Raw genomic sequence first — 12,107 nt, forward strand, 5'->3', positions numbered from 1 at the left:
AGCCTCAGGCTTTTATTGGGAAAAACATATTTTTTAACTGATATTTCAGTCAGAGTTGCATTTGCAACTTACTGAAAAATTATGATTAATAAATCTATTATTTATATTCTTCTTTATAGTTCTTAAAGAGAAATTAGAATGAACTAAAATTGGTTATGTTAAGTTGATGCTGTTAATTGGTGCACTGCAAAAAAATGTAATCTTACCAAGAATTTTTGCTGTTTTTTCTGGTGCAAATACAAGTTTCAGCAAGAAATAGGAGCTTATTTTAAGTCAGTAATACCTTAATATTCATTTAAAAACTGTTTTCCTGGAATTTTAATTCTGTAACAAAACATTTTCCCTAAAAAATAAATGAAATAATCTGCCAGTGCAGCTAATGTTTTTTATAGAATTATTGACTTAAAACAAGATCCTGCTTCTGTTTTCTCCTATTTCCAGCCATTTGCACAGGAAAACAAATTTTGCTGGACGATAAATTGTCCCAGTAGTTATTGTGATAAATGATAATATTGTTATTTTGAGACGATTTTCAAGTAATATGAAGACAGTGACATAATAATGCAAAAATATATAATAAAAGATCAATAAACTTTAAATTCTAATGAAGATTTAACACCAGAACTGGGCAACATTTTAAATATCCAAACAAAACTACAAATAAAATTAATTGTGATGTCTCTGTAAACAAAATTATCCTTCAAAATAAGAGCGCTAGTTGAGACCAAAACAATAATGGAATTTTGTCGTCCAGTTTTTGGTAGAAAGGAAAAAGACAAACAATAAATAATGCAGATTTAATTGATTTATTGCTTATTGTGTACTGGAAGCCAGATGGGAGATGCGTGGTAATATTTAGTGTTTTTGCTGTAAAGTTTCTGATCGTTCCTTCCAGTCTCATCTAAACAGACCCAGGAGAACCTCTCCTCTGTTTTTCCTTCCTGTTTCGGGTCGGTCCCCAGGCGGCTGCCTCCCGCAGGGTGAAACGTTTTGGGCTCTCCTGTTTAATCTGTGGCCTGTCTGTGAGCTGAACGCTGTACCTCAGCCTCCTCCTCCTGGTGCCGGCGCGCTGCGGCGATAAACGATACTCTGGGAAATACGCCGTCCTCCACTGCTTCTTTTCAGTGCTCTTCTTTTCTTTTGTCTGTTTTCTGCCCTCCTCTCATGAAGGGGGGAGGGAGATGCTTCAAATATCTGACTGACCAATATGTGCCGCCCCAACACAAAGCTTGCTCTCTTTTTGTTTTATTTTTAATATGCTGTTAATTTGGTTTCACAGTGGAGGCGGGACCCACCCTGCTCCGACAGAATAGAGAAGCGTGTTCTTTATTGGTCGTTAGATGTAACTGTAGTGCAGGTTGAAACCTGACAGGACATATTTTTTGCACTTTTTATTGTCTCACAGCTGAAGAGACCCAGAGGGGACATTTGGGGGACAGGTGGACACGTTAATCTTCCGTTATCAGATTTCCTTTCCAACCCTGACACAGATTTGATGTACGTCAGAATGTGTTTCCTGACTTTTTATTTTCGGTTTCTCTCATCCTTTCGTGTTTTTTTTTTTTTTTTTCCCTGAATCAAAGACTTTAAAAGCACGAGAAAAGAAAAGAACAATGTTAAGCAGCAACTACTGTAACCTCACTAGGTAGGCCCCCCGTTCTGTCCCAGGACGGTGCACAACGAGGCGGCCTACTCTGAAAGAAAAACACTTTTACGTGACGTGTGTATGACTGCTATGCTCCTCTCTGCAGAGAGGCTTCCTCTGTTTTTGCTCGTCATTTATACCTCAGGTCTGGCCACTTAAAAGCAGCTGATTGTATATTAGAAACACACACACACTAAAAGAGAATCAGGACTTTTAGTACGGCTTGTTTCCAGATTTTTAGGGCCTAACACACACAGAGCGGATTTTAGATAAGTGTTTTTTCTCGACGTGATTGTTCGTACTCTTCTTACTCCTCGTGGCATGTGATTTTTGCTTTGTTTTCCTACAAACAAACAAAGATAAATTCCTTCAAATGCCAGAAGCCAGGTTTTATGAATATAATGCTGTGTTCTCTTTAGCACATACAGCCGTGGGAGAGCAGAACGCACACACACACACACACACACACACACACACACACACGATGCACCTAGAGCGACACACTCTCCCTCCTCATCAGGTAACCACATTTTGTGTGGGCGGGTTTTATGTATAATTATGAAGCTGAGGCTGCCGAGTCTCTGGAAGCAGGTGGGAGTGTTTTATCCACTGAACATCATCACTGCAAGCTTTCCCTCTGTGAAATCCTCACTTCCTGTCCGCTCTCTCCTTTCCTAATGACACTTCTTTCTCTCCTCCGCTTTTCGCCGAGCTTTAATCCGCCTATCCAGACATAAGAAAAGTTTTTTTTTTCCTCGCCTTCCTGTCACAAACGATTCCTAATCGTTTTGGTTATGAGCAGAAGTGACTTCGTACCAGCTACTGTAAATTAGAAAAACTGGAATTTTTCTAAATTAAGATGAAGACAAACGAATGAGAGTTTCAACAGCTGCTGTACTTAACAGAAACAGCAGCTGTTCTACATAATGCAGATCGTTACACTGCAAAAACACAAAGTCTTACCATATTTTTACTCTGCTTTCTAATGCAAATATCTTAAACACTTTAAATAAAACAAAACTGACTTTCCAGCAAGATATGGAAACTTGTTTTAAATCAATAATGAAAAATTGCTAGTTCTAATGGCAGATTAATTCATTTATAATGGGATAATTTTTCCATATTATGAAATAACATGCTAAGTACTTTTTCCTTAATATTAAGGAATTATTTACTTAAACTCCTATGTCTTGTTGAAAAGTTACTTGTAAGTTAGTTTTGTCTTATTTCAAGTTTACTAAGAGATTTGCACTAGAAAGTAGAGTAAAAATACTTGGTAAGTTTTTATGTTAACCCTGTCAAAATATCCAAACCTGGCATGTAAAACGGAAAACGTTCCTCACTTTTAATTATTCTTATTATGAGCAGAGACGGTGTTAAACCACCTGTTTTAACTTAGTAAAACTGAAGTTCATCTACAGTCAGATGAAGGCATTATAAACTTGGTTCAGCATGTTTTGCTAACGATTAGCACAGTTAGCACTACTAGCATAACAGAAACAGGCAGCAGTTTAATCTACAGAATGTAGCTCTTTACACTGCAAAAACACAAAGTCTTACCAAGTATTTTGTCTAGTTTCTATTGCAAATATCTTAGTACACTATAAGACAAAGCTAACTTACAGATAACAAGTTACAGGAGCTTGTTTTAAGTCAATAATTCCTTAATATTGATGAAAAGTTCTAGTTTACTGTCGTATTTCCCCTTAAATCAAGACATTTTTCCTGTATTATAAGTGAAATAAGTGACGTTTTGCCCCAGTTTCTTGAATGTCAGAGAGAAAGTAGCTGCAGGAGGAAAGAAATTGTTTCGTTCTGGAATAAAATGTTGGTCATTCGTGGAGGCTCAAAATTTGTTTTACAGAAAATTTTAAACTTTATTGCTTCATCTTCAAAAATGTTTTCCAGAATAATTAAGAGGTTGATTGAGATCCAATTTAGCAACCAGATATTTTTATCTTAGCCATGTAGAATAACAATAAACACACCAGCCCAGAGTTTGTCACCTGGGTTCAGAGCAGAAGTCTTTTCCTCCCGTTTGTGGCGGTTCTGTCCAGCTGTGCGTCTGCGGTACTCTGGAGCGATGCTAGGTTCTGTAAATGTCAAAGCTTTAGGAGCAGACGTGAAAAGCAGTCGCTCTGTAACTGCGTGGCTCCGGGAGCAGATCTTAAAGGCCAGGCACGCCTCTAAAGTGATGCTGATTTGAGCAATCAGTGACGGCACACCTTCACCTTCTTATGTCTGAGATGGAAAAGCTGCTGGAAATAAATTCCTGAATTTGCAGCAGAAGATGAACAATGTGATTTGGAAAATTAAACCACTTAGAAGATTACAAAGCTCTGCAGTCGCGAACCTCTGACTTCATTTCTACAAACTGCAACTTTAAAAGCCGAATGTATGGAAGAGAATTAGGGCCAAAAAAGTCTGACTATCTTTTCTCAGAATCAGAATTAAGACAAATTTAGTCTTCAAGCTCAACTCTACCAAATAAATGTGTGATTAGTGTGGATAAATGCAGGTTTACAAACCCAGTACCAAAAAAGAGACAGTTGTGATTATTTTGCTAGCAACATAATTGACATTGGCCTAAAAATGTTTGGCTAATATTTGGATTTTGATAAAGATTGACACAGAATTAGAATTCTGAAATTAATCTGTCAGAAGTAAGAAACTAAATCGGGACACTTTTTCTCCCAAAGACAAATGGATTAGGATCAATAAAAAAAAGAAATCTTTTCTTCTTAGAATTTTGATTCTGAGAAAAAAAAATTAAGAAATTAATGTCAGAAATTAAACTTTAATCTCAAAATTCTGACTTTATCTCAGAATTTAAAGTCAGAAATTAATGTCCAAATCTTGAGAAAAAAATTTGGTGTGCAAGTCTGATTTTAGTCTCAGAATTCTGATTTGAATCTCTAGATTTTGATTTTGATCTCAGAATTTTTACTTTAAATTTAGAATTTTGAGATGAACATCAGAAATTAATCTCAAAATTCTGATGATAGAATTTTGAGTCAGAATTCTGAGAAAAACATGATCTTTTCCACTGGCACTGCTGTTCCTCCATACAGACGTCTTTCCAGATTTGCTTTCGTTAAACTCGGTAATCCTCCTATCGGTGTGAAAGGTTCCACAGAGCGACGTCTTTCACAGTCGCTCCTGTCGCCCCGGCAAACCTGCGGCGCTGGCGTACGTCTCGCCCTCTGATGGCGTCTCACAGATGGCCGCCGCACAGACCTGCGGATTCAGACTCCGGTCTGAGGAGGAGGAGGAGGATGAGGATGAGATCTGAGCGATTCAGAGATGCATAAAGGCTGCCACCTCACTGAGTCCATCAGAACCGGGACACAGACTGATAAAACGCTGCTGCTACGGACCTGGGGGGCAGAAAATACCAAACCAGGAAATGGTTTTGAAGGAAAAACATTGGAAATGCCTCCTAGGGCTTCGTGAATGAACTCCATGTTGTCCTTGTGAGTTGCCATGGCGATGTTGCAGCATTGTTCCCGTGTGGAGGAGCGTCTGGACCTTCAGAGCCTCCTACGGGGACCAGCTGCTCTCCTGTGGCTCTGAGCTCAAACCCGGCTCCGCTCTCTCTAATAATCACACTTACCTGTGACTCCTCACCACCAGGTGTGATGCAGAGGAAGAAAATAATAATCAGAACATGGAGACTCGCTCCGTTTTCTGTTTCAAACCGTTTACCTCGTCTCGCTCTCATATTTATCTCTAGAACACATTTATCAAAATCCAGACTCATCAGTACAACCTCAAATATTTTATCAACCAAGCCAAAGCAGGTTTTATCTCCATACTGTCAAACTCAGGGGTGTCCAAACTGTGGCCCAGGGGCCATTTGTGGCCCTTCAAATGACTTTTTTGGCCCCTGACCACAAGTCAAGAATGTCAAAAAGACTGTAAAAACAGTTTATGACCCCAGAGAGTAACAAAAGCTAATTTTTACCATCATACGTATGAACAAATATTGCAAAAATTCCTTGCAAATATTTCTAAATTAGCTCCACAAAATGTGATTTTGAATGCAAAAAAATGTAATCACTAAAAATATTTAAAAATCCTGGTGAGACGGATAAATGTGAAATTATTAAATATGATTAAACCTTCAGAAGAACTTATTGAATGGATACGCAGCTATTTGTTAATATTTAAACAGTTTAACAGATTTTATTGATACACAAATAAAATGTTACTGTTGGGTACCATCCTGATGAACATCATTGGGCTGCTTTTATTGCAAAGCAGAAAATAATTTATTCAATAAATATTATACATAATTTAACATCTATTAGCTTTGATAAAGTTATTTAGATGTGGATAAACTGCAGGACACAAATGATCGAATTTTCTTATTCTTGGTGGTTTCTAGTTTTATAAATGTACAATGTGGTTCCATTAATAAAGTAATTACCCTTTTTATTTATTTCAAGTTACTGAAAATGTTTTCACAATTTTACTTTTTATTTTAATTATAATATTCTTTGCTCTCACCGGTTTAGATCTCTGAATGTTGAATCCTCTGTTCTCCTCTTTCTTTCCTTTCTTCTTCTCGTGCTTTCACAGAGGTTTGGTCTTGCAGGTTTTTATTGTTGTTACGTTGCACCCCACGGCTGTTGCAGCAGTGGGAGAACTGGGGGAGACCATTATCCTGTTCAATGTCGAGTCTTTCTGCAAAAAGAAACGGCTGCTCAGCCTTCTTGTTATGAAGATTCAGGGTAATTATCTCCTCCTTCACGTTTAATTTACGTGATTAAAAAGCAAAAAGAATCAGCCAGTATGTAGAGGGGTTATTCTATTGGACCCCAATGTTCAGCCCACCTGTTTTTATTTATAGATTTAATCTTAATTTGTGGCCATGCACCGTCTCTGTTACCTTTAACTTGTGAAGTCTACACTACATGCAGATGCTTGGTGTATTTATAGAGGAGCTGAGCAGCGGCGCTGGCTGCTGAGTGGGATCGATAGGCAGGTCAGACGGAGCAGCGCTCACTGGGCAGAAATGGAAGTACGCTGTACAGACAGGAAGTTTGGCAGGTGAGAAGAATACTCTCAGACAAGTACGCAGGATTAAATGCCACGCAGGCGATCGCTCCTGCAGGAACAACTGCTCACAAAGTTTAGACTCTTATTTTTCTTGTTCTGTACGTTATTTTCAGCCAAATACTTTTTTCAGTGCTTTATGAACAGCAAGGATTGTAAATCTGAATAACTCTTTCCAGGGGAGGCCCATGCAGAGCTTGCTTGACGGCCCACCTTGTCGTTTTTATTTTGATTTTTGTTTTTTTAAGAGATTTAACGTTGACGACTTGGACTGTTGCCTTCCCAAACATTGAAATCAAGCGGAGCCGCTCGGTAGACGGTCGCTCCAAATGAGTCCGCAGACGGGAGAGTAACACTTTGTTTGTTTGTTTGTTCTTACTTTCACTCTGATGATATTTTCCATCCTGCTGTTTTTTGCTTTTTTTGTTGTTGTTGTTTTTCTCTCTTTTGGGTGTGCAAAAATGTAAAGAAAAAAAAACTTACAACACAGAATACCTCAGAAAAGAAATCCATGTAACCTTGACGACCCTTATATATATATATATATATATATATATATATATATATATATATATCGTCCGATCCTGGCCATCCTCCCAACCACATCCGATTTTCTTTTTCACCATACCAAAAAAAAGAAGAAAAAAAAAGCCATACCAGAAGGAAAGCGGCCGCTTCTTTCTCCACTTTGGTTTCACATCCCAACCTGTGCGCTCTGACCCAGAAATACTCTCGGTGTGCAGCCTTCTGCAGCCTGGCTGCTCTGAAGCGTTGCCACCGTCGCTCATGCAGAGTGGGTTTGCAGAAAGCATGAAGGCCGACATGGAGAACACTTGAAGTCGCACATCTCCCACCTTCCTCCTTTCTTCATCTATCCTTCATCTTTATTAAAAACTGAATGTAAAAAAAAATACATAAACACTACAAACCTCTAATTTACCTATACATATTTAAGAATAAAAATACTCTATATGTGCACATAGATATACCTATACAAGCCCCTCATAGACACAAACACAAATGCATATGTATATATAAAATCTCTTATGTCAGATACTTTTATCTTGAGAAGGAAAAGGACGGGCCTTTTCCATCGACGATTCAGGGAAACAATACAGAAGTCCAGTGCAGAATGTTGGGTTAAAAATCTCCCGCTCTGTCGCTTTTGGTGTTTTCTTACTCAGTTTGTGCTTGGTGATTACCCCATGATGTAGCATAGGGAAAATGGCCACAGCCATTTGAGTTTTTCATTGTTGTTTCTTTCTGTTTGTTTTTTTTACAGAAGATGTAGTAAAGGTAGACTCTCGTGTAGTTGTAGTCCAGTCTGATTCTGTGAAGCAGGAGTGGGGATGGGTGGGTGGGTTTATTTTGTAAAGCAGACTCTGTATTTATCCAGTCGACACGCCGTCACGTGTGTGTATGTACGGGGGGGTTCCTTTAAACAGGTTGTATATAGAACCGGTTTACCCATCATCCACCTTACCTGCCTTTTTCTACAGGTGAGGCGGACGTGTGTATGAAGGCACGGAGGCGCCTGTGTTGAAAAGTCCTGATGAAGGAAGCGGAGACGTTGCCCCTCGGTTATTTTGCATGCTGGTGTACATACCCCCCCTCGCCGTATCAGGCCTTTTGTTTGAGAAGGCTCATTATTGCAGAAGTGCTTTTTTTATTGGATGTTGTCAGCGGGACAGATTCTAATGTTTTAAGATATATTCCCTGAGAAAGTAAAAAAACAGGAGGATTAGCACCTGAGGTGTTTCGTTTGTCACTGCAGCAGCTTTCCTCGTGGTTTTCGGCTCTTTTGCGGTCATCTTTTTCCTTGTGTATAATAACTGCGTGTGTATGAGTGAAAGTGTGTGGCTTTGTAAGAAATCACGTGGAAAATATTTGCCACTTCTGATTTGTTTTCTCATCAATATTTTGACCTCAGAGCAGCTTTTAGGAACACGAACATATGTTGCCATATATGTAGGTTTAAGTAACCGCATATCTCGACATGCCCCTGTTGTCTGCAGAAGGAGACCCCGAATACTCCCCCCAAAACGCCCTCAGGGATCCCCCACAGCGCCGCTCTCGGTCACATTCAGGTTGGTAATCGACACAGAGGCCTCTAAACGACCGGTACCGTTTAAACGAAGTGCAGCCAGAGTCGACCAGAGTCTGGTTTCAATCATCCTTCTTAAACCCAGATCCTGTCAGGAGCTGCTATGAATGTCACATTTCAGAACCGGCGGATCTTCACGAGTTCTCGTTTAAGAATCGGTCGTCTGGAGTTGTGTGGTGGAAGTCCCGTGTTTTAAACGTTTAAAGGGGCAGCATTATGCAAAAATAACATTTTTATATCTTTACACATGTTATAAAGTTATTCCCTCATCAAAAACAAACCTGGACTGTTGCCTTGATTCTTTCATGCATGTTTCAGAAACCCGTTAATCTCCATGGCAACCATTCAGCTGTGAAAAGTGCCTGGATGGACCTATCTCCCCCCCCCCCCCACCTTCGAGATGCAGCTTCCAAGTAGCTCTCTCCGCAACTCCCCCGTTTAGCTCCTCCAGACTAGCCAGCAGCAATTAGCAAACACCTGGTGGAGGTCATTATAGGAGCCATTTGACTGACATAACACCGGTCATGAACAGGAAGCCTTAATGAATGGCTGTTGTCATGAAGTGTGATTCGGTAAGTAAGGACATTTTTAATGGACTTTTAATGCAACTCTGCATTAAAAGTGTCATTATTTACCGAATCACACTTCATTACAGCAGTCACAAAGGTTCAGGAAGACTCCTTCATGTTTGTAAGAGGTGTTGTGTCAGTCCTTAGTAAGTGTTACCAAACGCAGAATTGATGTTTAATATAGAAGCCATGTTATGATGACTTCCTGAAGGCGGAGTTTCAGAAAGAGCAGGAGGTTTTAAAGAGACACAGGCCCAATTTCAAGGCGTTAAACCAGGAAGTAACATTTTCTTGAAGTAATATTTGACATATTTAGCATTTTCATAACAGTTGAAGGTAACATAGTTACTTGATTGTGCTATAAAATGGAACTATGTGCCTGGAAAACTCATGATGCTGCCCCTTTAACTCCACACAGATTAATGACTAAAAAACCAGATGAAATGATCTGTCTTGCTTTTTCGGCGGCTTTCTTCTGTTTTGTTTTTTTTTGTTTGATATTTGGAGAGCCACTCGTGTCTGCTGAGTGGCCGACGCCTCTGCTTCTCGTTTCGCTTTGTGTCGCTGCACAACGCTCGGCTCGTGCCGCGGTTTCGGGGAACCTCCTGCAAAAACTTTCACATCTATTTTCCCACCAAATGAAGTAAACAAGCAGCTCTGAGTGTCAGAATTGTGTCATGAATTTAACCTTAAACCTCCTTAAACGAGTCAACGGTGATGCTTCTTTAAAAACGTGTCTTTAAAATTGTAAATTGTGCGATCAGAGTTATCAAGATTATTTTTAACATTGTTAGTTTTGAGATTAGACGGAAAGCTCTGAATGCTCTGGAACCATGAAACGCTGGCGGTCAGTCGCAGGAAGTGCGGTCCAGGGCTTTGGACTCATTTGGCTACAACGACAAACCTCATGGTGTGTTCGGTCTCGGTTATCGTCCCGCTGAGCGTTCTGCCGTGTCAGAACCTCGCCTCAGTCGCTGAGCGGTCTCTGGACGCCCCACATCGGGGCTCGCTGGGCTTTTTATCTCACTCTTTCTTCGCTGAGATTTTCTTTCCGAGTTTGGCGATATATACCTCATTCCTTCAGTCCAGCCGGCCCGAACGGGCGCTGTGCCGATGCTCAGGATGCTCAAGCCCCCTTTTACAGTTTGGTCCCACCTGGACTTTACCTCACACACACACACACACACACTCATTTACACACATATACACAGTTTCTCCAAATATCCCAAGGACCTCATTTTTCAATATCTACTGTTTACAGTTTGACAAAAAAAAATGTATAATTTAAAAAAATATTTTTCTCATGTTGTAGTTTTATTTATGTATAATATTGTTTTTGTTCTTATTTTGTACCTTGTGAGTTGGACTTTTATTCTTCTAGACTTTACTATTACTGTCCATGTAAATGAGCACTTAACAAGGATTACAAAAATCAGGTTTTGTTTGATTGACACACATTTATTTTTGTTTGTTTGTTTTGTTTTCCCTCTCTGTTTTAATGCAAATTACATTTTTAAAATTTTGTTTGGGCTAATGAATAATTCATGTCTGATTTTTGGGGTTTGACCAAAAGATGAAAAATGATTGTTTCCTTTTATTTGACAACGGTTTTGCATTGGACATCAGGCAACATTGATTAACTCTGTCTTTGTGCATGTGTAAAATACTTTACTGGTTATGTTATATTCAGTTTGGTGAAAAAAAAGAAAAGGAAAAAAAAAAGAAAATTGCCATTTTTGCCACACATTTCAGCTGTATTGTTGTGTAAGGTAGTATTCACTGGATGCTAGAACTTTCTTTTCAAAACCACTATTCTTCTAATAAATTTTGTTGTGAAACTAAAATCTGTTTGCAAATATTTTTGTTCTGAATTAAACTAACATGAACCTTTTTTTAAGTGTAAAATAGAGCTGTCCCTCTTGTATCTCAGTAACCTGTACACTTTAAAAACAGTACTGCCAAGTATTTTTGGTCTAGTTTCTAGTGCAAATACTTTTAATACACTTGAAATAAGACAAAACTAACGTGCAACTTAAGCAAGATATATGAGCTTGTTTTAAGTAAATAATTCCGGATTTACAGCGAGCGAACACTTTCTATAAGAAAAGAAGATTAACGTTGCTTATAAAAAGGTATGATTATAGATGACTCTTTCCAACTACGTCACTAAATAATTTAAGGCGCTGTTCTGTCAGACAGCCATACGCTGTCAGAATATCATACATGCAGTCAGTACGCATGCCCGCGCATGCGCATTAAGAAGTCAGACCGTCAGCACAGTCGTCAGTTCAGCATACGCAACAAGTTATGACGAAAATAAGTCATTAAATTGTCTATAATATCACATAATATGATAACTAGATAAATATACATGCGTTGTCGTGGTTTCAAAGTGTAGTTAAAGCAGGTCTGGCTGCAGCTGCAGTCAACTACAACACACGCCTGTGTAAAACTCATTTACCTACTTAACCGCTAAGTAGGATGCCATACAGCTGTTAATAACAAAGTGTATGATGATCTACGTCATGATTCTATGTTGATGATTAAATAAAATCATATGGTAACGACAGCATATACATGTATGAGCTAAGCGTATGACTATCTGACAACGTATGCTGATCTGACAGAACACCGGTCAACTCCAGGCCTGGAGGGCCGGTCAACTCCAGGCCTCCAGGGCCGGTCAACTCCAGGCCTGGAGGGCCGGTCAACTCCAGGCCTCCAGGGCCGG

The sequence above is a fragment of the Poecilia formosa genome, unplaced genomic scaffold (genome assembly GCF_000485575.1).
Source record: "Poecilia formosa unplaced genomic scaffold, Poecilia_formosa-5.1.2 Scaffold388, whole genome shotgun sequence".
Taxonomy (NCBI): Eukaryota; Metazoa; Chordata; class Actinopteri; order Cyprinodontiformes; family Poeciliidae; genus Poecilia; species Poecilia formosa.